The following is a 26,472-nucleotide window of genomic DNA, read 5'->3' on the forward strand; positions in this document are numbered from 1 at the left end:
AATCCAGTGTCCTGTCCATTCTAAATTCATAGGGAACCCGGTATCTTTGAGATAATTTCCTCTACCTGTGATGGACATGCATCTAAAACAGTAAAATGCAACATTAGTCTTCGTGGGTATCCAACATACTTTGTGCTTCCTAGCGGGAGCACTCAATATATATACCATCTCTAACAAAACTCCTGTTAAGTTACTTAGAGGTCACTTCTGCTCTAGAGAGTAGCAAAAGTTTAGAGACCTCCTCCTAACCCCAGTAAGTTCTGTCAAAAAGAGTAAAGTTGCATTTATTCTGTTCTTCCCATTAACCGAATCTGTGTTTTCTATATGGCTCGTGATTCCTTACTATATGTCCCTTGATCCCGTCTATGTGTTTAATAACGTGGCTTGTTTTCTCTGTCTAGGGGTCTATATTGGCTATGTGTTCTACTATACCTACAATCTCTGGCAAAATGCCCTTCCTTTTTACAACTGTAACATATTCTCGGTCTTTTCCAAACAGCAGGGGTCTGGGGTTTAGGCTGATGAGACTTTGGTGTAAGGGCCTGTATACTTTCAATCCTCTCCTCCTGTTGTTTTCTACGCCTAACAATATTCTTGTGGTGTACAATTGCGAACTCTCTAAGACAAGCTACTGTGACCCCTTTCCAATTAGGCAAAGATGTTTGTACCCTGTCCCTTACTGTCTTATTGAGTCTGTCCATTAGCACAGAAACAGCCACCTCCCTGTAATTCGCATAGTTCCCTGTATCTGATACCCCAATGTATCTATCCATTATTTGCAGGGCCCGATGGAAATATTCAGATGTCATTTCATTTTCCCTCTGTTTTATGGAGAAAATTCTTCTCCACTTAACATTAATGGGGAAACACAACTCTAGTTGTCTATTAATTCGTTCTAAGTTCTCCTGATTGTTTTTGTCAGTCATAAGACTATCCGACTCTAACCTACAATCAGTGATACATTTTTGGGTGTCAATATTAGGGGGTAGGCACGCTTTTAAAAATATCCGCCAGTGTTTGTTTGTTGGTTCATACGCATTACCCAGATCTCTGATAAATTTCTGACATCTGGCTAAATGCTTCCGAGGGTCGGGGAATTCTGAAATGATTGATCGCAGCTCATCTCTGGGCCACGGGCAATACATTGCATTATTCCTGGTGAGGATTACTCCGACTATTGGTTCCCCCATTGGGAGTTACTATTTCCAAGAAAGGGTGTAATTCTACCATTCCGTTCCTAATCTGTTTACTATGAGGTGTTGTTGTCTCTGTGCAATGAACTGTCTCACACTTACCGGTAGCTGTGACCTCACTAGTTCTTTCATTGGGTAATATTGTTACTGCTCTACCTGGTTGGACAGGCCCCACCTGAGTGTCCTGCAAAGTGACTGCTTGGAAAAGAGCTGCGATTTGGCTGGATCCTTCATCTTCCTGTGACCTACAACCCTGAAAAGACTTCAAAACAGGATACATCTTGCAAAAATCAGGGTTAATACATTGTTTTTGCATACTACTATCATTTACGGATATACCATTGATTGTAGCCATCTCTTCCCTTCGACCTGTGTCTACACTGGTGTGTTTGTGTTCTCATTCCCGCTAGGTTTTGAACCTGTTTTGCAAATTTGTTCTCTTTGCATATCCCCCTCTTGCTGCCATCATTTTAAACAATCATTATGTCTGATCCTTTGTTTTCTGGATTTTAGAAGACATATTTTACTGCTTACATTCTGCAGTACCTCTGGTTCAAAGCTGCCCACCTTAGGGAATGGTTCCCTATCTTTGTCAGTCACACGTTCCCATTCAGACAAAAAGTTTTCAATACTTTTTCCTTTAAACTTCGCTGACCCCATGGGCCGCGGCTCTTCAACCTGAACCCTGGTTACAAAACGTCCCTTACTTGAGCAACTGGCTCCCATAATTGTGGGCCTTTTCCCACAAACACCAAAAAATAAAAATTTACTCACCGGTAATTCTATTTATCGTAGTCCGTAGTGGATGCTGGGAACTCCGTAAGGACCATGGGGAATAGACGGGCTCCGCAGGAGACTGGGCACTCTAAAAGAAAGATTAGGTACTATCTGGTGTGCACTGGCTCCTCCCTCTATGCCCCTCCTCCAGACCTCAGTTAAGGAAACTGTGCCCGGAAGAGCTGACACAACAAGGAAAGGATTTGGAATCCAGGGTAAGACTCATACCAGCCACACCAATCACACCGTACAACTCGTGATAACCATACCCAGTTAACAGTATGAACAACAACTGAGCCTCAGTAACAGATGGCTCATAACAATAACCCTTTAGTTAAGCAATAACTATATACATGTATTGCAGAGAGTCCGCACTTGGGACGGGCGCCCAGCATCCACTACGGACTACGAGAAATAGAATTACCGGTGAGTAAATTCTTATTTTCTCTGACGTCCTAGTGGATGCTGGGAACTCCGTAAGGACCATGGGGATTATACCAAAGCTCCCAAACGGGCGGGAGAGTGCGGATGACTCTGCAGCACCGAATGAGCAAAGGCAGGGTCCTCCTCAGCCAGGGTATCAAACTTGTAGAACTTAGCAAATGTGTTTGAACCCGACCAAGTAGCAGCTCGGCAAAGCTGTAAAGCCGAGACCCCTCGGGCAGCCGCCCAAGAAGAGCCCACCTTCCTTGTGGAATGGGCTTTTACTGATTTAGGATGCGGCAATCCTGCCACAGAATGAGCTTGCTGAATCGTGTTACAGATCCAGCGCGCAATAGTTTGCTTAGAAGCAGGAGCACCCAGCTTGTTGGGTGCATGCAGGATAAACAGCGAGTCAGTTTTCCTGACTCCAGCCGTCCTGGCTACATAGATTTTCAAAGCCCTGACTACATCTAGTAACTTGGAGTCCTCCAAGTCCCGAGTAGCCGCAGGCACCACAATAGGTTGGTTCAAATGAAACGCTGATACCACCCTAGGGAGAAATTGGGGACGGGTCCTCAATTCTGCCCTGTCCATATGGAAGATCAGATAAGGTCTTTTACAAGACAAAGCCGCCAATTCTGACACACGCCTAGCCGAAGCGAAGGCCAATAGCATGACCACTTTCCACGTGAGGTATTTTAGCTCCACGGTCTTAAGTGGCTCAAACCAGTGGGATTTCAGGAAACCCAACACAACGTTAAGATCCCAAGGTGCCACTGGAGGCACAAAAGGGGGCTCAATATGCAGCACTCCCTTAACAAACATCTGAACTGCAGGCAGTGAAGCCAGTTCTTTTTGAAAGAAAATAGATAGGGCCGAAATCTGGACCTTTATGGATCCTAATTTTAGGCCCATAGTCACTCCTGACTGTAGGAAGTGCAGGAATCGACCCAGCTGGAATTCCTCTGTAGGGGCCTTCCTGGCCTCACACCAAGCAACATATTTTCGCCATATACGGTGATAATGTTGTGCTGTCACGTCTTTCCTAGCCTTTATCAGCGTAGGAATCACTTCATCTGGAATGCCCTTTTCCGTTAGGATCCGGCGTTCAACCGCCATGCCGTCAAACGCAGCCGCGGTAAGTCTTGGAACAGACAGGGCCCCTGCTGTAACAGGTCCTGTCTGAGAGGCAGAGGCCATGGTTCCTCTGAGATCATTTCTTGTAGTTCTGGGTACAAAGTTCTTCTTGGCCAATCCGGAACGATGAGTATAGTTCTTACTCCTTTCTTTCTTACTATCCTCAGTACCTTGGGTATGAGAGGAAGAGGAGGGAACACATAAACCGACTGGTACACCCACGGTGTCACTAGTGCGTCCACAGCTATCGCCTGAGGGTCCCTTGACCTGGCGCAATATTTTTTTAGCTTTTTGTTGAGGCGGGACGCCATCATGTCCACCTGTGGCCGTTCCCAACGGTTTACAATCTGCGTGAAGACTTCTGGATGAAGTCCCCACTCTCCCGGGTGTAGGTCGTGCCTGCTGAGGAAGTCTGCTTCCCAGTTGTCCACTCCCGGAATGAACACTGCTGACAGTGCTAGCACGTGATTTTCCGCCCATCGGAGAATCCTTGTGGCTTCTGCCATCGCCATCCTGCTTCTTGTGCCGCCCTGTCGGTTTACATGGGCGACCGCCGTGATGTTGTCTGAGTGAATCAGCACTGGTTGGTTCTGAAGCAGGGGCTCTGCTTGACTCAGGGCATTGTAAATGGCCCTTAGTTCCAGTATATTTATGTGTAGTGAAGTCTCCTGACTTGACCACAGTCCCAGGAAGTTCCTTCCCTGAGTGACTGCCCCCCATCCTCGGAGGCTTGCGTCCGTGGTCACCAGGACCCAGTCCTGTATGCCGAATCTGCGGCCCTTGAGAAGATGAGCACTCTGCAGCCACCACAGCAGAGACACCCTGGCCCTTGGGGACAGGGTGATCAACCGATGCATCTGAAGATGCGATCCGGACCATTTGTCTAACAGATCCCACTGAAAGATCCTTGCATGGAACCTGCCGAAGGGAATTGCTTCGTAAGAAGCCACCATCTTTCCCAGGACTCGCGTGCAGTGATGCACCGACACCTGTTTTGGTTTCAGGAGGTCCCTGACCAGAGATGACAATTCCTGGGCCTTCTCCACCGGGAGAAACACCTTCTTCTGTTCTGTGTCCAGAATCATGCCCAGGAAGAGCAGACGCGTCGCAGGAATCAGCTGCGACTTTGGGATATTCAGAATCCAGCCGTGCTGTAGCAACACTTCCCGAGAAAGTGCTACGCTGACTAACCACTGCTCTCTGGACCTCGCCTTTATAAGGAGATCGTCCAAGTACGGGATAATTATAACTCCCTTCTCTTGAAGGAGTATCATCATTTCGGCCATTACCTTGGTAAATACTCTCGGTGCCGTGGACAGACCAAACGGCAACGTCTGGAATTGGTAATGACAATCCTGTACCACAAACCTGAGGTACTCCTGGTGAGGTGGGTAAACGGGGACATGCAAGTAAGCATCCTTGATGTCCAGCGACACCATAAAATCCCCCTCTTCCAGGCTTGCAATAACCGCCCTGAGCGATTCCATTTTGAACTTGAACTTCCTTATATAAGTGTTCAAGGATTTTAAATTTAGAATGGGTCTCACCGAACCGTCTGGTTTCGGTACCACAAACATTGTGGAATAGTAACCCCGTCTCTGTTGAAGGAGGGGAACCTTGATTATCACCTGCTGGAGGTACAGCTTGTGAATTGCCGCCAGTACTACCTCCCTTTCCCTGGGAGCAGCTGGCAAGGCTGATTTGAGGTAACGGCGAGGGGGAGTCGCCTCGAACTCCAGCTTGTATCCCTGAGATACAATTTGTACAGCCCAGAGATCCACTTGTGAGCGAACCCACTGGTTGTTGAAGTTTCAGAGACGCGCCCCCACCGCACCCGGCTCCGCCTGTGGAGCCCCAGCGTCATGCGGTGGACTTAGGGCTGTAACACACTGGCCGGTTTCTCCCGGATGGCAAAAAGCCAAACAAACTTTGTCCGGCTTTTTGCCATCCGGGAGAAACCGGCAGAGTCTCGCACACAGGACGGCTTTGAGCCGTGTGTGATGCTGTGCGCATGCGCAGCATCAGACACGGCTTCAGAAAAAACCGTTGTGTGTGAAAGCTCCCCTTCACACACACGGTTCACTGGCTGCAAAGACGGCCCGGCGGCCGCCCGGCCTCCGGATCTTCCAGTGGTGAGACCCGGCTGCAACCCGGCAGCCGGGCCGGGGCCGTGCAGTGTGAAGGGTCCCTAGCCCTCACACTGTTAACTACAATGCCGGCACGGGAAAAAGCCGTCCGGCTTTTTCCCGGCCGGCAAATGCCGGGTAGTGTGTTTTAGCCCTTAGAGGAAGCGGGGGAGGATTTTTGTTCCTGGGAACTGGCTGCCTGATGCAGCTTCTTTCCTCTACCCCTGCCTCTGGGCAGAAAGGATGCGCCTCTGATCCTCTTGCCTTTCTGAGGCCGATAGGACTGTACATGATAATATGGTGCTTTCTTAGGCTGTGAGGGAACCTGAGGTAAAAAATTGACTTCCCGGCTGTTGCCGTGGATACGAGGTCCGAGAGACCGTCCCCAAACAATTCCTCACCCTTATAAGGCAAAACCTCCATGTGTCTTTTAGAATCAGCATCACCTGTCCACTGCCGAGTCCATAATACTCTCCTGGCAGAAATGGACATTGCATTAATTCTAGATGCCAGCAGGCAAATGTCTCTCTGTGCATCCCGCATATATAAGACGACGTCTTTTATATGTTCTATGGTTAGCAAAATAGTATCCCTGTCGAGGGAATCAATGTTGTCTGACAGGGTATCAGACCATGCGGCTGCAGCACTACACATCCATGCTGAAGCAATAGCAGGTCTCAGTATAGTACCTGAGTGTGTATACACAGACTTCAGGATAGCTTCCTGCTTTCTATCCGCAGGCTCCTTTAAGGCGGCCGTATCCTGAGACCGCAGTGCCACCTTTTTTGATAAGCGTGTGAGCGCTTTGTCCACCCTAGGGGATGTTTCCCCTACGTAACCTATCCGTTGGCGGGAAAGGGTACGCCATCAGTAACCTCTTAGAAATCACTAGTTTCTTATCGGGGGAACTCCACGCTTCCTTACACAATTCATTTAATTCATCAGATGGGGGAAAAATCACTGGCTGCTTTTTCTCCCCAAACAGAATACCCTTCTTGGTAGTAACCGGGTTAATATCAGAAATGTGCAATACATTTTTCATTGCAGTAATCATGCATCGGATGGCTTTAGTAGACTGTGCATTTGTCTCATCCTCATCTACACTGGAGTCAGACTCCGTGTCGACATCTGTGTCTACCATCTGAGCTAGCGGGCGTTTATGAGCCCCTGATGGCCTCTGAGACGCCTGAGCAGGCGCGGGTTGAGATCCCGGCTGTCCCAAGGCTGCTGCATCATCGAACCTTTTATGTAAGGAGTTGACACTGTCGGTTAAGACATTCCACATATCCATCCAATCCGGTGTCGGCCCCGTCGGGGGCGACACCACACTTATCTGCCCTTGCTCCGCCTCCACGTAACCCTCATCAAACATGTCGACACAGCCGTACCGACACACCGCACACACACAGGGAATGCTCTGACTGAGGACAGGACCCCACAAAGTCCTTTGGGGAGACAGAGAGAGAGTATGCCAGCACACACCACAGCGCTATATAACACAGGGATTTTCACTATAATGAGTGATTTTTCCCAATAGCTGCTTAATATATATTATTTGCGCCTAAATTTATGTGCCCCCCCTCTCTTTTTTACCCTTCTTGTATCAGGAATACTGCAGGGGAGACAAACATAGTCATTTAACACTGAATATTGTCGAAAAAGAAATTGACGACCTAGGCAAAAACCTTGAGAAATGGGAAAAAGAAACCAATTTCCAACAGACCTTTGAAAAAATTAAAAAGGAACTGGAACCATACGAGCAAAGGATAATTGACCGGAAACGGAACAAATTTGCGAGAGACACAAGAGACTTTCAAGAGGGTAATGTTTTTAATTGGAAAAAACCTATTGCAAGGAGGGAACGAGAACGAACTCAGAGAAGAAACTACAACTTCACCTATGAGGAGAATTCATCTTCAGAGGCGGACTCTTCTGGAGGCGAATATTACTCAGATTCCAACAACACAGCTCGGGAACCCTACTGGTATGCGAGCATGGATAATATGGGCCCAACGTCGTCTTCTTCTTTTTTAGGGGTTGCCGGGAAAAGGGGAAGATCCAGATTACGACCAGAAGAAAGACGCGCAGGGGTAAGAAGAGACCCCAGGGACGAACCAGATTGGTCACCACGATATCCAACACGTTACTATCAGAAAACAGACAGGAGAACTCCAATTTAAAGGTCATCAATCTTTCAACTAAACAGCTTACAGATGATCACATTATGGTACTTGGGAAGGGCCTATCATTTGCACCCATGAAATCACTCAATAGGTTTCAATGGGAAAAGGACCTCAAGCTTTTTGGTCATAAACTCTTATTAAAGAAATTCTTCGCTAAAAAGAGAGATGACTCAGCCTCAGAAGATCCCATCGCAGCGGAACAAACGACCACAACGGAAGATCTGGAAGCCATAGCCATACTGGAGGAACTTCAATCTGAGAACCAAGACCAATCAACTAGACCCAAATGTAAGATCAAATCCACCTTCTTCCCAACAGAGAACATCTGCCCAGAAGTTAGAGTCTTTCAGGAACTTATCTCTAGAGACCTTGATCAGATACATAAAAAATCCAAAATTAGGATGCACAAGACAGATAATCTCAACAAACAAGAAAGTCAAGCACTAAAGGAAATCGGGTCATGGACAGATATTGTAATAAAACCATCGGATAAAGGTGGCAATATCGTGCTATGGCCGGCGCACATGTATATTAAAGAAGCGATGAGACAATTAGGAGATCAAGATTGCTATAAGCCCACACTGTTCAACCCAACAGACAAATATACAGCAGAACTTAAGAAAATTTTAAACAGTGCACAATCAATGGGCACAATTACGAACCAGGAATTTAAATATCTGTCACCCAACAATCCAAAGACGCCTACACTTTACCTCTTGCCCAAAGTCCACAAGAATATCATAACACCACCAGGCAGACCGATTGTGTCAGGACAAGATGGGCTTCTGGAGAAACCTAGTACCTTCCTAGATCTACACTTGAGGAAATATGTGCTAACTCTTCCATCTTATCTCAAGGACACGATGGACGTACTACAGAGACTTCATGATGTGAAACTAGAACAAAAACATCTCTTGGTAACATTGGATGTTGAGTCCCTATACACCAGCATCGACCATACAGCAGGACTACGTGCTGTGAAATATTTCCTGGACAAGGAGGGACAGAACGAATTCAATGATTTCCTGATCCAACTTCTAACATTCGTCCTCACAAGGAACTATTTCACGTTCCAGGATCGTTTTTTCCTTCAAACCAGGGGCACAGCAATGGGGGCGGCCTGCGCCCCCACCTATGCCAATTTATATCTAGGCTGGTGGGAGAGGGAAATAGTACATAATCCCACCAACAAGATATACACACAACACATCACAGTATGGTGGAGATATATCGATGATATTTTTATGATATGGGAAGGAGACAGATCATCCCTGTTGCAATTCATAGATATATTAAACCATAATAACTTAAATTTGAAACTAACCCACCATATTAGCGAATCCTCTATCCCCTTCCTGGACCTCACTGTGTATAAAGACACGACGGGACAAGTACACACAAAACTTTTTCGCAAAACTACTGCCTCTAACAGTGTACTCCATCAAACAAGCGCCCATTTCCCACCGACAGTGGAAAATATCCCTAAAGGGGAATTTTTGCGCCTCAGGAGAAACTGCTCAGACACCACCATATTCAAGGAAAAATGTGAGGACCTCTCATTGAGACTCAAGGAAAGAGGCTACAGTAGTAGATCCATCAAAAAAGCAAAACAACAAACATTATCAACGGCAAGGGACTCCCTGATTTTCTCTAATGCACAGAAAGAGAAAGAAAAGCAAACACCAGATAACAAACTGAGATTTGTAGGAACTTTCTGTAGAGAATGGAAGGAAATCAAAGACTCCATTGAGAAACACTGGCCAGTACTCCTATTAGATGAGGATCTAGCGAAAAATCTGGAGATCAAACCCTCAATGAGCTGGAGACGGTCCAGCAATTTGAAAGATCATTTAGTCTCGAGTCATTTCACCAATCATCCTAAACGCATACCAGCCATCACCGGCTCTTACCCATGCGGGGAATGTAGAGCATGCGCCCTGATGTCAAAAACCACCAGTGTGGTAGACAGATATGGAAATGTAAAAAACATTAATCAGTACATTAACTGTAACTCAATAGGGGTGGTCTACTGTCTTGTCTGCACATGTGGACTACGCTACGTAGGAATGACAACTAGAAAATTGAAACTTCGTATCCTGGAACATGCAGGCACCATAAGAAATAGTGCCACGGATCTAGCCAAAATGAGGAAATTAACATCGGTGGCTAGACACTTCCACCACCATCATAAGAGCAATCCTGGGGAAATAACAGCCTTCGGTCTAGAACAAATAAAATTAGGAATACGAGGAGGAGATCTAACCCAGGAACTTATAAAAAAAAGAATCGGAGTGGACTTACAACCTCAACAGTCTGACGCCTCGTGGCTTGAATGAATATATTAACTATGGGATATTTCTTTAATCAAATATAGCAATATCAAGGTATATTCTATAAACTGTCATACTCCTTAACGCACATACTCATTATTCACTCAAGCATCAATACCTATCTCTCTATATATTCATTTATCCCATAATTTGTCCCATCACGACCATCTCGGCACAGGCTCACTATAGAGCACATTTCACAGTGAGCACTTTATAACACTAGGCTCTCTCACTGATATTGGTATATCTATCTTATCATATCAATATCTCATCATTTTATTTTACTGTCATATCAATCACAACCCCCTTTTCTTTTAAACAAATATATATCAGAATATCACTACCAGTGCATAGTCTCATGACTATGTAGGGTTTTTTCACATTGCGCTTTTAGGTGCCCCAACAACACATGCACCCATTATAACTTATCTATTTCTATTATTTAATATTTTGTCATTCCCTCTTACACTATTCACAATGTTCACTATCTTCACTTGTGTCACCCTTTTCGTTATAGCGTTTGAGTTTCTGTTCACCATTTTTCACAACCTCACACCTCCTATCTAATCCATTATCACATCCACTTCTATATCATATTTGTCGTATCACCCTTATTATACATACATGTAAATATACCTATTATAATTCCAGGGAAAGATCTAATTAAATCTTTACACACTATCCCTCCTCTCATTGATAGATCATTATAAGGCATATTACTATATACTATATCAAGTTAGCTTTTAATCTCTTAATAATTGCATCTATCACTCATATTCATTCCTATCCACTTTTATTTATTTTTATTTATAATTATATTTATTTTTACTAGGTCCTTTTCATTCTTTCTTCATTACCATTTTCATATTGATTTTTATTTTATTATTATTATTTTTATTATCATTATTATGATTACTTTTATTATCATTTTTATTTATATTAATTTTGATTTTGATTATTATATTCAGTTATTTATATATATTTTTAGTTTCAGTCACATATTTATGTTCATCCTTACTCCTACTTTTACTTCCATGCTCATTCGTTATCATTTATTCAGTCCATAATAATCTCCTTTTTAGTGTATCCATTATATAATTACCTAATTAAGGCTCTTTTCTCCTTTTCTCATACATATATGTAATTTTCAATGTTTTTTAACATTTTCATGTCTATATTTCCACTTTTCATTCACTGCTCAATACTCCGCTTACAATCATCCCAAACTTTTTAGTACAAGCAATCAGTACTCTTTCTCTTTTCTCCTACATGACACAAGGGGTATAATTCACACTACGGTCAGATAACCCCACACGGAGGGACGAAGCATGGGTAAAGGTAACGGTACCCATGACAACGTCGGACGCCTCCCCAAACGACGGGTGTACGCCTCACCCGGAAGTACCAGTTCTTAGAGACTCTACACTCATCACAACGTCAGACGCCTCCTTACAATACAGGAAGCGCACCCACGTTAGGAGTCCTTGGAACGCAAACGTTCCCATGACTACCTGCTGACACAGTTCGAGACGTCATCCTATAGAAAGACGTCATTTCCGGTTGCGCCAACGATGCACGGCGCGTTCTTCTCAACCTCGGGCGGCCAATTAGGTAATCATATTTTCACTATTTATACCCTCATTTGAGACTTATCAGTCACCAGTGAACAAGCCTATACATTGGTGAAACGGGCCGTTTGGTTCGTGGGACCCAGTGGGACTGCACAGCCCACTCCCACACAAGGGACACATCGGTTTAGTAAGCGCCCATGTGGGCCATATAATTTATATTTACTCTGTTATTTTTCTCATATATTTTTCTTTTATTGGTACATCTACCTCCTTTATTTAATGCTCAAATATCTGTAATAATAGGTAATACCTATTACCTCCTTTGGTAACAAAGATAAAAACACTAATTTTATCAGATAATGATGGTACTTGTAAGCATGTTAAACTTGTTTGATAATTAATTTGCTCATAACTGTTATGCATGAACTATATAATGATAGCTTTTCCTTACCATGTACTTTAAATTATTAATTTTTTTTTATATAATCTTTCAATTGAAATATATATACTAAATCTATCAGCTAAAACATGGCTCTGTGAAGCATGAAATAAACATGTTTGATAAAGAATCTGTGATCTGATGGGAACCAGCTTGACAGGTTTATATGAATAGTTTTCTCTATTTAGGATCAAACCAATTTTGTTTCAATTTCTTTTTGAAATACTTTATTTATGCGTGGTCAGATAGGTACAGAGAGCATACTGAAAATACATGGGACAGGCGGCCAACATAGCCAGTGTCCGGGGTAGACCACATTTTTCAAGCATATAACAAGATTAATCAATGAGGGAGAGACAATCAAGTTCAAACATGGGGTTTGGGGGGGGAGGGGGGAGGACCACATTTGTGTCTATACATGATGTATACCATGAGAACAAGTAAAGTCAGATTAAGAGGGGGGAGGAGATTCAGAAAGGGGGTGTGGACGAAGAGAGCAGCAAGGAAGAAGGGAAGTTAGAGCGGGGGGGGGGGGGGGTTAGAGAGAATTGTCGGAGGGAAAGAGCGGTAGGGGCCCATGGGTCCCTGGGGGGGAGGGGGATGTTCTAAAGGAGGGGAGACTAGTTTCTGCGTTCGGCGGCGAGCCAAGGAGCCCAAACCTGCTCGAAGACGTGGCCCCGGTCGTGGAGATAGTATGTGATCTTTTCCATTGAGGCGATGTGCCAAATTTTAGCTTTAAGGGAGAGTAGGGAAGGTGGGGAGGGGTTCTTCCAGTTGAGGGCAATCAATGATTTTGCTGCTGCTAAAATATGTGAGGTTAGCTTTTGGGAGAATTTATTGAGGAGTGGGGGGGGATAACATAGCAGGGAGGTCCAGGGGTCTTTCCGGACAGGAGGGTCTAGAAGTGAGTTAAGGAGGGAGTAGACCAAGTCCCAGAAGGGCACAATTACTGGGCAGGTCCACCATATGTGGAGCATAGTGCCTCTAGCTCCGCAGTTTCTCCAACAGGATGGGGAGGAGGACGGGAAAATTTTGTTAAGTCGGTCGGGGGTGTAGTACCAGCGGTAGTAGATTTTGTAGGCCGTTTCCTTAAAGGCAGTGGCAATGGAGCTTTTAGCGATCCCCAGCCTCATGTCCTCCCAGTCCTCTGTTTCTGGAGGAGGTCCGAGGTCTTGTTCCCACGCGAGTTCATGGGGCCGGGAAGAAGGGAGGGAGGAGTCTAGTAGGAGAGAGTAGAGTTGGGAGATTATACCTTTGGAGGAATGGGAGTTGACGCATAGGGATTCAAAGGGAGTAAGGGCGCGGAGTAAGGCGGTAGAGGGGAAGGAGGCCAGAAAGTGGCGTATTTGTAGGTATTGGAAGGGGTTAAGTGGTTGTGAGGGAGTTTTCCGCTGGAGGTCGGGCAGGGACAACCATTGGCCTCGATCGGCAAAGTCCGTTGGGAATTTAAGGCCCAGTGTAGTCCACATTCGGGATCTCGTAACTGAGAGTCCGGAGGGAAACTTGGGGTTTTGCCAGATGGGGGTCAAGGGTGAGGGTATGGTAGTGAGACCCCAATTCAGAGAGAGAGCGTCCCATGTTTTGAGATTGAATTTGGTGGTAGGGAGATGCTTAGAGGCTGGGGATCGAGAGGTGGGGGAGAGGCCCCATAGGGGGGACAGGTCTGGCATGCCCATGAAGGCTGCTTCGATGTCCAGCCAGGACACCGATCCTGGAGGAGCGTATGAGGTGACAATGTGGGATAGGTGGGAAGCAAGGTAGTATAGTTTGACGTCGGGAAGGCCTCTGCCACCCGCGGAGGTTGGTCTTTTCAGAGTATTGGCGGCTATGCGGGGAGGTCTGTGGTTCCAAATAAAGCGTGTGAGGGCTCGTTGGATAGTGCGGAGGAAGGTGGTCGGGACTGCCACGGGAAGGGTCTGGAAAAGGTAGAGCCATTTGGGGAGAATGGTCATTTTAACCGCTATGATCCTGCCCAGCCACGAGATGAAAAGACTGTTCCAAGAGGTCAAGTCAGCTAGTGTTTTGGTAAGGAGGGGTGGAAAGTTTTCTCGGAAGAGGCAGTCGTATCGAGGGGTTAGGTATATCCCTAGGTATTTGATCTTCGTGGGTTGCCATTTAAAATTGAAGTTGGTACGGAGGGACTCGGCCTCATGCTGGGGGGTATGAAGCATCATGGCCTCAGATTTGGAATAGTTGATTTTATATCCTGATATAAGACTGTAGGCTTGTAGTAGCGAGAATAGATTTGGGAGTGAGATGAGGGGCTGGGACAGGGAGAGTAGGATGTCGTCTGCAAAGAGAGAAATTTTGGGATTTGTGGGGCCCACCTGTATACCGTGTATGTCCGGGTGTGCTCTAATTTGAGAAGCAAGTGGTTCTATAATGAGGGCAAATATTAGAGGGGAGAGAGGGCAGCCCTGACGTGTGCCGTTGGCAATACTAAGTGGGGCGGATGGGATACCATTGATAAGGACGGTGGCAGTGGGAGTGGAGTATAATGCCAGGATGCTTGTGAGAAAGCCGCCAGATAGGCCATAGGCCTCTAGGGCGGGTCTCAAGAAATCCCAGGAGATTCGGTCAAATGCTTTTTCGGCGTCTAAGGAGAGTATGATAGTGGGGGCTTTCCTGGAGTTCGAGATATGTATGAGGTCAATAGCACGCCTAGTGTTGTCCCTTGCCTGGCGGCCCGGGATAAATCCTACTTGATCGTAGTGAACTAGGGAAGGGAGGTATGGGTTAAGACGGGTGGCCAGGATCTTGGCAAAAATTTTAAGGTCTAGGTTCAGGAGGGATATGGGGCGGTAGCTGGCACAGTTAAGGGGATCTTTGCCTTCTTTGGGAATCACCACTATTCTGGCCTCTAGCATCTCAGGGGGAAAGAGGTCGCCCTGGACAACCCCATTAAAGAGAGAGTGCAGATGTGGGGAGAGAAGGGCAGAGAATTTTTTGTAGTATAGAGCCGTAAACCCGTCCGGGCCCGGGGATTTGCCAGTTTTTTGCATGAGGATAGACTGGGCGACCTCCTCCACCGTGATCTCCCTGTTGAGGGAGTCCAATGCGTCCTGGGGTAGTCTGGGTAGTTTGGAAGCAGAGAGAAAGTGGGAAATGAGGTCAGCGTGGGGTTGGGAGGGAGCACCCGGTGGGGGAGGCGGGAGGTTGTATAAATCAGTATAGTAGGATTGAAAAGCGGCTCTAATGGCTATGGGGTCTTGAACAAGTTGGTTGAGAGAGTTCCTGATAGTGACAATGTTGGTTGTGGCTCTCGTAGAGCGGAGTCGTGCCGCCAGAATCTTGTCCGCCTTGTCGCCCTTCTCATAAAAGGTCTGGCGAAGCCACTTAAGACGCTTGGCCACCCGTGTAGTGAGAAGGAGATCAAGTTCCGCCTTAATGGTGCGAAGTTCGGACAAGACCGTCGGGTCGGAAGACGCCTTGTGTAGGGTCTCGAGTGCGTGGAGTTTAATGGAGAGTCTATTGTATTGGGAGAGGGTTTGCTTTTTGGCTTTTGAGGCAAGGCTAATGAGGTGCCCCCGAAGGACAGCCTTGTGTGCCAGCCAGAGGGTGGACCTAGAGATGTCGGGATGGTCATTTAAGGCGAAGTAATCAGAGATCATGTTTTGGAGGTGAGAGTTTATCTCAGGGTTGTGTAGGAGGGAATCGTTGAGACGCCATGTCATGGGGCGAGGGCGAGAAACCAAGCCTGTCAGATCGCAGGATATGGGGGCGTGGTCGGACCAAATTAGTGGGTGAATATGGGCATCCCGGAGATTCAAGGCCAGATCATGGCTGAGCAGGATCATATCAATTCGGGAGTAGGAGTTATGTGGGGCGGAGTAGAAGGTGTAATCGCGGGCAGAGGGATCTTTTATTCTCCAAGAGTCATAGAGGAGTTGAGAGCGCATGAGACGGAGGAGGGATCTAGAGCGGAGGGAGTCCGACGGGGAAGGGGCAGGGGAGGCGGTAGAACGATCTAGCTGTGGGTTGAGGACGGAGTTAAAGTCCCCTGCAAGTATGAGGTCGCCCCGTCGGACTCGTGTGAGGAGAGTATCCAGCCTTGTGAAGAATCGTTCCTGTCGTTGGTTGGGGGCGTAGACGTTGACCAGGGTGCATAATTTATTATTAAGTTTCCCCACCAGGACAAGGAATCGACCGTCTTTGTCGATATGGGAGTCTAAGAGTTCGAAGGTGAGGTGACGGGCAAATAGGATCGCTACTCCACGTTTTTTGGCTGAGTGATCGCAGGCGTGAAAGGAGACAGGGAATGGTTTGCAATGGAGGGTAGGATGGGAGTCGTGTAGAAAGTGAGTTTCCTGTAGGAAGATCAGGTCGCCTCTGTGGTGTTTAAGGGAGGCAAACAGTTTACCTCTCTTTTGAGGGCTATTCAGACCCTTCACATTATGAGAAAGAACCCGGAGACCCATGGGGAAACAACAGCGAAGTAGGCAGATTGAAAAGAGCGGAAATGTTTAGAGATGTAGGAAGGGGGGGGGGGAGATAGATTGGAGGTATATGAGGTGGGAAAGAGTGTGGTCCACGTAGGGAGGGGGGGGAGAGGAGACCGGAAGGGGTGGGAAGGTAGTTGGTCATCTGGCATTGGAGGCCAGGACCGGTAGAGCTGACAATGGGAGGGAGTACTAGGCGTCGGGTGAGCACCTAGGTCAGCGGTAGGGCGCGTGGCCCTGTGGGGGCGCGGCATGGGGCCCAGTTCGTGGATCACGAGCCGCTCGGGAAATAATCGTAGGCAAGCCTCCCCCGGGGGGAGCCTGAGGGAGAAAGCTAGAGAGAGGACAGGAAGAGAAGACAGCTGGAGCGCCAGCCCCATGGGGCTAGGAAGAGGAGAGGGGGGGGGGGAAGGATGGAAGGACTTAACTCAGAGGATAGCATGGAATCACTTCAGGACAGAGACATTTGTAATTTTAGGCAGTTAGGCATTAAGATTCGCAACATTGAAACGTTTCAACAGGGGGCAACAATAAAGCATTTGTAAAACAACAACTGAGGAAACAAGAGATCAGGTTACGGAGAACCTGAAATAGCGTAAGATTTCTATTGGGAGAGTGCGACCAGGGGTGGTCGCCCCATTTTTGTGTGAAATGCGGTTGTGTAGAGGGATGAAAGTTCTCAGGTAACTGGAGGTGGAGCTTGGGAGGTCGCGGAAGATGGGACCGTGATCCATTCTGAGCGAGGAGATTGGGGTGTGTCCCGTTGTGACCGTGGCGGGAAGCGCGGCGGGTGAGCATCTTGGTCAGGGGTGGAGATGCCCAGCCTGGAGAGGAGCGTTTGGGCCTCTGATTGATCTTTGGCTGTGAGAAGTTTCCCTTGGTGCCATACGAGGATCCGGAAAGGGAAACCCCAGCGGTACTTCACGTTGTGGCGGGAGAGTAGGGAGGTAATGGGTTTAAAGTCCCTACGTTTAGCTAGAGTGAGCGGGGATAAGTCCTGAAAAATTTGAAGCGGGGTGTTTTGGAAAGTCACAGATCCTAATCGTCGGGCCTCCCTCATGACGGCTTCCTTTGCCGTGAAGTAATGTAGTCGGAGGATGACATCTCTGGGCTGGGAGGAGTCCTGGGAGCGGGGCCGCAGGGCCCTGTGGGCCCGGTCCAGGAGGAGATGTTCCTCAGGGGTGTCAGGCGATAGGTGTGCAAAGAGGCGTTTGAGGTAGAGCTCAAGATGAGTAGGCTCGACCTCCTCGGGGATACCCCGGATCCGCAAATTATTTCTCCTTGCTCTGTTGTCTTGATCTTCATGCTCCTCCTTAAGGTGGGCGACATCTTGGCGGATTTGGTGAAGGTCGGTTTCAACCGTTTGCTGGAACGTTACCACCTCCTCGACCCTTCTTTCGAGTTGGTCAGTTCTGGAGCCGATGTCAGCGATATCTGATTTGAGGGAGTGTAGAGCTTGGACTGAGGATTTGATATCCCGCATCTCCTTAAGGAGGGAGAGGAAGTCTCTGCGGGTAAGGGGCGTATGATCGTCTTCCTCGGCTTCTGATTCGGAAGGGGCCTGGGAGGGCCCGGGAGTATCAGACTTGTTCATGGCCGGGGTGTTTTTTTTGGTTAGGAATGGTGTAAGATCGGACCCCTGGGATTTTTTATTACCTCTGGTCATCGTGGGAGTAGGGAGGGGGGGATAGACAGCAGGGGAGATGCTGGGGGCGGCGCTCCAGCGGTGAGACTCAGGACCGGGGAAGGCAGGCCGAGAGCATTATGGGTGCATTATATTGTAGTTATCTGTGTCCGGTTCATGGGGGTGACCCGTGGAGGGCCCGGAGGGTAGATATCCGGGGTTGAGAGGGGGACTCACGTAGGGTCTCCACCGACCAGGAATCGCGGAGGCGCGCTCCGGGCACGGACCAGCCAGTGACCGGGGCAGCACCACTCAGCGGTGAGGGAGATCTGCAGCCAGTAGCGGGAGGGGAGTCCACCGGCAGGGTCCGGAATAAGCTGTGATGAGCCCCAATGCAGAGGTAGGCCGGGTCTTTTGCAGGGCCGGAGGCCAGCAGCACGTCTGACCCCTATGGGGATGATAGCTGAGAGGGGACGGAGGGCAGCTGCAGTGCTTCTCTGGGGAGTCCCCAGCAACCAGCAATGGCAGAGCTAGCTTGGGGGTGGTATGTTGTGTGGAGAGCAGGAGGGAAGGGCCTTTCCGGTGCCTGTGGGGGATCCCAACGTGGGTAGGTCGGGTCTGGGGCTTGCGGGCGGGCCGGCGTCAAACTTGAGGTCCCGGCTCCGGCTCACGGAGTAGGCCGCAGCACCAGGGATCGGTTCGCAGGGCAAGGGGCGCAGGGGGAGATATACTCTTGACTTACCCCGTCGCCCGACCTCGATCCCGGCTCCCTCCGGCCAGCGGGTCCGCAGTCCGAGCTCCGGGCGCCTCCGCCGGAGCTAGCGCCGCCTTCCGTGCAGGGACACAGGAGGCCTCAGCTGGTCAGATCGCCCTCCGGATCCACTTCAGGGTTGATGGAGGGCACGGGGGAGAAGAGAATCAGAGAGAATGTGCTTCTCCTGTGGGCACTGTGCCAGGAAACAAAATGGCGCCGCCTGTCTCTCGTCATAGGCCTCAGGAGCTCTGGTATTCTGAGCTCTCCTGATTCATTGGTGGTATCAGCTGCAAGTATTTTCAGGGCCCCAAGGTCTCCGTCTGCCGCGGGCTAGGTTCCGCGCTTGCAGCGGGCACCGGCGGTCACCACAGGAGGGTCAGGCGGCGCGATCGCGGACCCGCTCCCCCGCTCCGGCACGACAGTCAGCGGCGGTCAGAGGCAGCGTCCGGGCGTCTGGCAGTGCAGCAGGATCAGCGGTGGCAGCAGAGCCGCCCAGGGTGGGATACGGCACAGTCCCCGTGAAGGCTCCCCGCCGCGTCACCTCCGGAACAGGCACCACACAGATCTGGCCTCCGGCTTCCCCCTGGCAGGTAGGCTGCAACCCGCACGGGCGAAAGGGCACCCGCCGGCTCCGCAACTCACTCTGTCCCTAACAGGGGGGTCTCCTCCAGGCTGCAGTTGTAGATTTTGCGGTGGTGTCACTCCAGACCCCTCGGTCCCGGAAGGCCTTCTGGATCTATGCTGAAACTGAGGTCCCGGTCTAAGAGGCGTCTGTAGGCCGCAATCCGCAGGAGCTCCAAAAGGTGCTCCCCGATTCTGCGGTTCTAACAGGGGTGTACTATGAGAGATATAAGGGGCTTAGGTTCTTTTTATGCAGTGGCAGGTGTAGGAAAGAACTGTGTATTTAGATGTTTAATCTTTCAACAGCAGGAGCCCATATGAAGCACGTCTGCTGCTCTCTGCATCCAGGCCACGCCCCCTTTTTTTTCAATTTCTAATAGTACCAACTGTTAAAAAAAAAAAAATAATAATTTTGTTTCTTGTTTCTGACTGGCTGATTCATTATTGTAAACATAACAGCATGGGTTACAAACTCTATTCATAATATAGAGATTGAAGCTTCAGCGACAATACCAGTCAAAAAAACACCACACATACGTGTTTGAGACACAGCTTACATCTCTTTTACTCACATAGTAAACTATACTCTGTATACTAATCTGGACAGCAGAAGCACTTTGTTAGTCATACTCTCTCATTCAGCAGATTACGGCCATACTCCACAGAATACGCCTGATCTCGTCCGATCTTGGAAGCTAAACTGTGGCAGGCCTGGTCAGTAATTGTATGGGGGACCAACAGTGAACACCAGGTGCAGTAAACAACCCAGCTGAACAGCAGAAGTAAGACACCCCTTCTCTTTTGACTCCATTTCTTTTTTCTATCCGCTTTGAATTTAAATATCTCACTATGTGATTGTTTAATATGCTATCTATAAATACATATTGCTGAATATGTTACATTTTCATTTAAAAAAATATATATATATTCATACTAAACCAGTTACCTCGTATCTTCAGCTTTTTGCCTGTTGCAAAAAGTCTAACTATACAACAATTATTGAAGCAAATGCCTTTTGGTAACATCACTGCCCAAACATAGAGCAGTTGGTGCTTAAGGACCTATATAGGCAACATTTTTACTCGTTAGATGACATCTTTTCCATTCTTTGAGCATTTATAATACGGAGAAGCTAAACAGAGTCACTATCCCGCTGGGATTAAAAATACAACCTGTTTTATATTATAGACAGGTTTCTCCCAGTTTGACGCAGTAACAACAAATTATGTTCACCAAGGCATTCCACTTATATATTCTTATAATAGTAGCATTATTAATATGCACTAATATTGATATTCATGTTTTATGTATATATTTGAGTCACTATATTTTATTATGTTCATTAAAAGTTAAGTTTTAGTGTCGAATTTGTAATAAAGAGTGCCCCAATATAGAGTCTTTCTCCTCTTCTGTTTTGCTGCCTAAACCCACTGACTCTGGGAGCACCACCGACGCGTAATTAGCTTAGTACATCCTTGTACATCTTTAGCCTCAAGTCGGTCACAGACTTAGACCTATTACTGGTCAATGTCTGACACAATAACCTGTTGCGGAACTATCTTTAGTAGATAAATACTGCAGGGGAGAGCCTGGGGAGCTGCTTCCAGCGGAACTGTGAAGGAAAAATGGCGCTGGTGTGCTGAGGAAGAAGGCCCCACCCCCTCAGCGGCGGGCTTCTCCCTGCAGTTTCTGACTGAAAAATGGCGGGGGTTTTACACATATACAGTCACAGACTGTATTATGTGTATTTTTATGCCAAAAGGTATTTTATTGCTGCCCAGGGCGCCCCCCCCCCCCCCAGCGCCCTGCACCCTACAGTGACCGGAGTGTGTGCTGTGCAGTGGGAGCAATGGCGCACAGCTGCAGTGCTACCTTAATGAAGACCGGAGTCTTCTGCCGCCGATTTCATCTCCTTCTCTTCTGTCTTCTGGCTCTGCAAGGGGGACGGCGGCGCGGCTCCGGGAACGGAAGATCGAGGTCAGGCCCTGTGTTCGAACCCTCTGGAGCTAATGGTGTCCAGTAGCCTAAGAAGCACAAGCTAGCTGCACGCAGGTAGGTTTGCTTCTCTCCCCTCAGTCCCTCGTAGCAGTGAGTCTGTTGCCAGCAGATCTCACTGAAAACAAAAAACCTAACAAATACTTTCTTTCTAGCAAGCTCAGGAGAGCTCACTAGGAGCACCCAGCTCTGGCCGGGCACAGATTCTAACTGAGGTCTGGAGGAGGGGCATAGAGGGAGGAGCCAGTGCACACCAGATAGTACCTAATCTTTCTTTTAGAGTGCCCAGTCTCCTGCGGAGCCCGTCTATTCCCCATGGTCCTTACAGAGTTCCCAGCATCCACTAGGACGTCAGAGAAATACTCAATATAAGGTAACGGTGAAAGTTCTCCGAGCGCTCTTCACCCACTCACCGCCCACGTTGGCCAGTACTACCATACACTGTCGATAGCGAAGGCAATGTACCCAATTTAGGGCCCTATGTGACCTATATTTACTGGAAGTTTTTAGGAATAACTTACCCTTTCCAGTAAAGTATCGGCCGTTGGAGATTTTCCTGAGAGAGACCAGTAAAAACTCCCTATGCACTTTATTATACACAAATCACGCTTGCGTATGCTCTATACAGCGCTGATGATACCGCGATTTTACGCAAAAGCTCGTAAAAAGGATATCAAGTTGCGCTATCTATCGCACCCACAAACGCACGGTCAAATCGCACAGCGTATAGGTACTTGTTACTTATCTGCCGTACGACCACTGGAATCGATTTTCAGGCTGCGAAACCTCAGCCGGAGCGTATATAAAAAAAACTATATGGGTCACAACACAATTCACAATTCCCTACCATGCTCCTGTAAGTCTCCTCACGACTTACGTATAAAACCTTATACTAACGTGAGTCAGCCGCCTCACGCCACCAAGTCTCCACTCACTTGATGTACCAAACGACGGGATCCCGTATTACGGGGTTCGAATTTCACTCACTCCTACGTTCGCTCACTCAGGTATACTTGGTTTTTCTGTACTGAAAATTAGGATTCACTCAAGTTGGCAGCTTTACCCCCAGAGGCAATTAAAAAAAAACTATTTATACTACATTTTGCTTTTATATTAAATTTCTTTAGAAACCGGGTAGTTTGGTGCTAATGTAGCGTGGCTACTGTCCCACCTTTAAACTAAACGAACTATTGTGTAAAATACTGTTATTTCAAATTTACCTATAAATTTACCTACATAGCAACACATGTATCCTATTTCACACAGATCTATAATGACTCTAGCAATAATCAATAATTTAAATGATATGATTCAGATTGGATAGCTATCTTGCAGAACATACACTGATATAAATATACACATAATTATAATATTATATATAATATATATTTATATAATATATATCACTTGACTCTCATAGAACCCCCACACAGTACACACCTACTGAATGAATGCATTTCCTTTAAAGTCTCTAATTTGCATATCAACAAAGGTTCATATGCCTGTTCAAGAGGGTAGTGGGACAGGTTAATTAACATTTCAATGTCTATCCTAAACTAGCAAGCAGAGTTAACTGAATCCTAGAGGTAAAAGAAAAAAACTCTTTTTTTTTTTTATATCTGTGTGTAATTCTTACACTTACTTCCTTAACATTTATTTTAGTTTTAACTATATAGCAACAAAAATATCTCCGGTTTCAGATAGGTTTAAATGAATCTAGCAATCTGAATGTTATGGCAACAATGTGAGAGAGTATGCAAAGAGTATGGGTGCTGTGTACGGTTTTGGCGCCAAAAAGAAATTCACAGATTTTAAATAGCTTTTTTCCTGTTTACCTTACGAGTTCTACCAGCATCTCTACAAACCAAACAGAGCAGACGCCATCTAATCAGCAATCAAGTAGGGTTTTCAGTGCATCCATCGACCAAGAAAAGGATACGTAGGATAACTTTCCACCCTTTGCTGATAGATTACGTCTGCTGTGACCTGTTAGGTAGCAAGTATGTGGAAAACCGGAGAGCCCACAATTGATAATGTTGAAATATCCTTAGGAAAGAAAGCTATACCTTAAACTCACCTTAAATACACTTTACCATGGAGCCGCTGCGGACGCTGTACTTAACACACACTCTGCGCACTTTGTACGCTATTAGCGTACAAAGTCCCGTACTGCGTACGGACTTCGCGTACAAACGCCGCGCTGACGGTACAAACTACTCACAGCGCGTACACACCCAGAGATACACCACAAACCCTGACCAGTTATGCAATGCAATGAAAATACGCTTTAAACCTTAGCAGGGCAATGAAGACACGACACCAATTGTGATTTTACCCCTGGGTTCCGACACCACAGTAGATTATTGCTAAAAGGGGGGTTACAATACAAACAATACAATATAACAGAGTAAATGGCTACATTCAATGGTACATACTTGAGTAGATTCGCTTGCGCTTCCTGGCCCGGTCCTCGGTCATCTGATACATAACTTTGTGAGTCTTGTGTCTGACCAGGCCAGCAGCAGCTCTCTTTATACACTTCTTCCAAAAAGCAATACAATAGATACTGTAATCTCTTTGTCCATTGGACACAGAGATGCACATTTACAGTACAGGAGAGGTCATAGGTCGGTTTGAATAGGTAGGCGATGTCTTTCCCAACTGCTCTTGTGGGTGGTCTCTGGATTCCTGCCGCATACATAATGTACAGTAAATACAGTTTATATCTATATTCTGCTTCTGCACATAACTATCCGCAGGAACATGCAATCTTCCTCAAACCAACACCGGAATGTTACCCTTAAAATACCCTTCAGCTGGATAGCAAACACCACCTTATGACCTTGTTCTGTCCCCTCATATTCTGTTACCATTTAAACTGTTGTTACTTTCTGATGTGGTGCAGGGATACTATGTGTACATTGTGCACTATTTGGATTAAATATGTAATGTGTTTTGATAGCCTTCCGTGCGTTCACAAACTCTACCGTAAATACTCATAACACACGCTAATGCGCAGGACCGCGGGAGCGACCATACGCAGATTGCGGATATGCGCACGCATGACAGAACAAGTGCACGCAGGGAGGCCATCTGTGTGTAGTTTGTACGTGATGTGTGTACTGCAATATTTTTCGACTTTGACAGGACCCAGATACACTGAGGCGGAAAACTGTGCCCTAGTGGATGGCGTCGACAGGTCCTACGACGTTCTGTATGGACCAAGGGCACAGAGCACAGCAGCTAAGACCAAGCGAAACATCTGGGATGCCATCGCGAGACAAGTCACTGCAGTATCTGGAAACCGCCGGAGCACCAGAAACTGCATGAAGCTGTACAGTGATTGCCGCAGACAGACCAAGAAGAAGATGGGGATTCAGCGCCGACATGAGACAGCTACGGGAGGTGGTCCGGCTCTCAATCTGAAGTGGCTACCCTGGGAGAACGTTATTAGAAGGCGCATGAACCCTGTTATGGTCCAAGGAGTTCGGAGGAGGTGTGGACTCCAGCCGTCCTGCTGGCTTTCCCGAGGAGGAAGAACCGCCCAGAAGACGGAAGACGGCGGGAGACAAGCAGTCCAAAAGGAGGCCTGATGGTAAGAATACATTCAGATGAGCTGTACTAAATCTTTTTTTTATTTTTTTTATTTGCTAATGTGTTTGTTCTTTTTCCCCAGACACGCCTGCCCAGAGGACATCACCTGTGCGCAGGACATCGCAAGCGCGTGGACCATCACCTGCGCAGCAGGCATCGGCAGCAGCGCACGGACCATCACCTGCACAGCAAGCATCAGCAGCGCGCATATCATCACCTGCGCGCCACGCATATCATCACCTGCGCGCAGAGTCACCTGCGCGCCAGACATCGTCAGCGCGCAGACCATCACCTTCGCGCCAGACATGGGCGCGCAGAACGTCATCTGCGCGCCAGACATAGTCGGCGACCACACCACCAGCTGGGCGCCAAACTACATCTCCTGCGCGCAGGCCATCACCAGCTCGTCATCTCTCCAGGAGCTCTGGGACTGTGACCGAAGAGCCTCAACAAGACACTACCCTTGTGGACCCATCACCCGAACTGTTTGAGTCAACAGTGTTAACGGACGAGAATTTTCTTGGGTTTGAAGACAGCCGTGCAGACGTATCCAGCCATACCCTTGAAAAGTCTCCAGAATTGAGGACAAGTGAAGCTCCTGGAGCAGCGGCACCACAGCACCACAGGATGGAGAAGGTTTTTATTTTGGGGTGTTTTTTTTTTGGGGGGGGGGGTCGCCATTTTTGTATAGTTTGATAACTTTATTTTATTTTTTTCTTCTTTTGCAAACAGAGGTGCCACGGACCAGCAGCGGACTTGCGTCGGGGATTGGTCCCTTCTTCAGGCCGGATCTCCTACAGGATTCGTCGGACGACGAGGTGGAAGTGCAGCAGCCCGCTGTTTCTACATCCCTGTGCGAGTAATTATCAAATTGTGAGCCTTCAAACAAGTGTATGAATGTGTATACTAATTTCTAATTTTCTTTTCAGCTGCACAAATGCAATTGGTGGCAGACGTACAGGAAGGGCAGGATCCCTCAAATGTACAGAGGGTACACACCCTGGCAGCAGAGATGACTGCCCACCAGGATACCTACACGAATATCGTTGAAACCAGACTGGACACCATTGAGAAGACTATGGAGAAGATGGCAAACGGTCTGGTTGAAATGCAAAAGGCTCTTGACGACAGCACGGCAGAAACGCAAAAGACCAGACGAGAAGATCACAGGGAGACTATGGACATCCTTCAAGTTCTGGCCACATCCATCAACCGGCTGGTGGATAACACATCATGCCTGGCACACAGCGTTGACAACATGTCGGA

The 26,472-nt window shown here is 47.5% G+C and overlaps 1 protein-coding gene and 1 pseudogene across 1 annotated transcript in view; one reads left to right on the top strand and one right to left on the bottom strand.

Annotated features, from left to right (window-relative positions):
* GHDC (GH3 domain containing) overlaps nt 1-26,472 on the bottom strand; it is a 139,307-nt gene that overhangs the window by 13,761 nt on the left and 99,074 nt on the right. The gene's annotated exons all lie outside the window — the stretch shown is intronic.
* On the top strand, nt 20,262-20,380 carry LOC134897943 (5S ribosomal RNA; annotated as a pseudogene).

Source organism: Pseudophryne corroboree, chromosome 3 (genome assembly GCF_028390025.1).
Source record: "Pseudophryne corroboree isolate aPseCor3 chromosome 3, aPseCor3.hap2, whole genome shotgun sequence".
NCBI lineage: Eukaryota > Metazoa > Chordata > Amphibia > Anura > Myobatrachidae > Pseudophryne > Pseudophryne corroboree.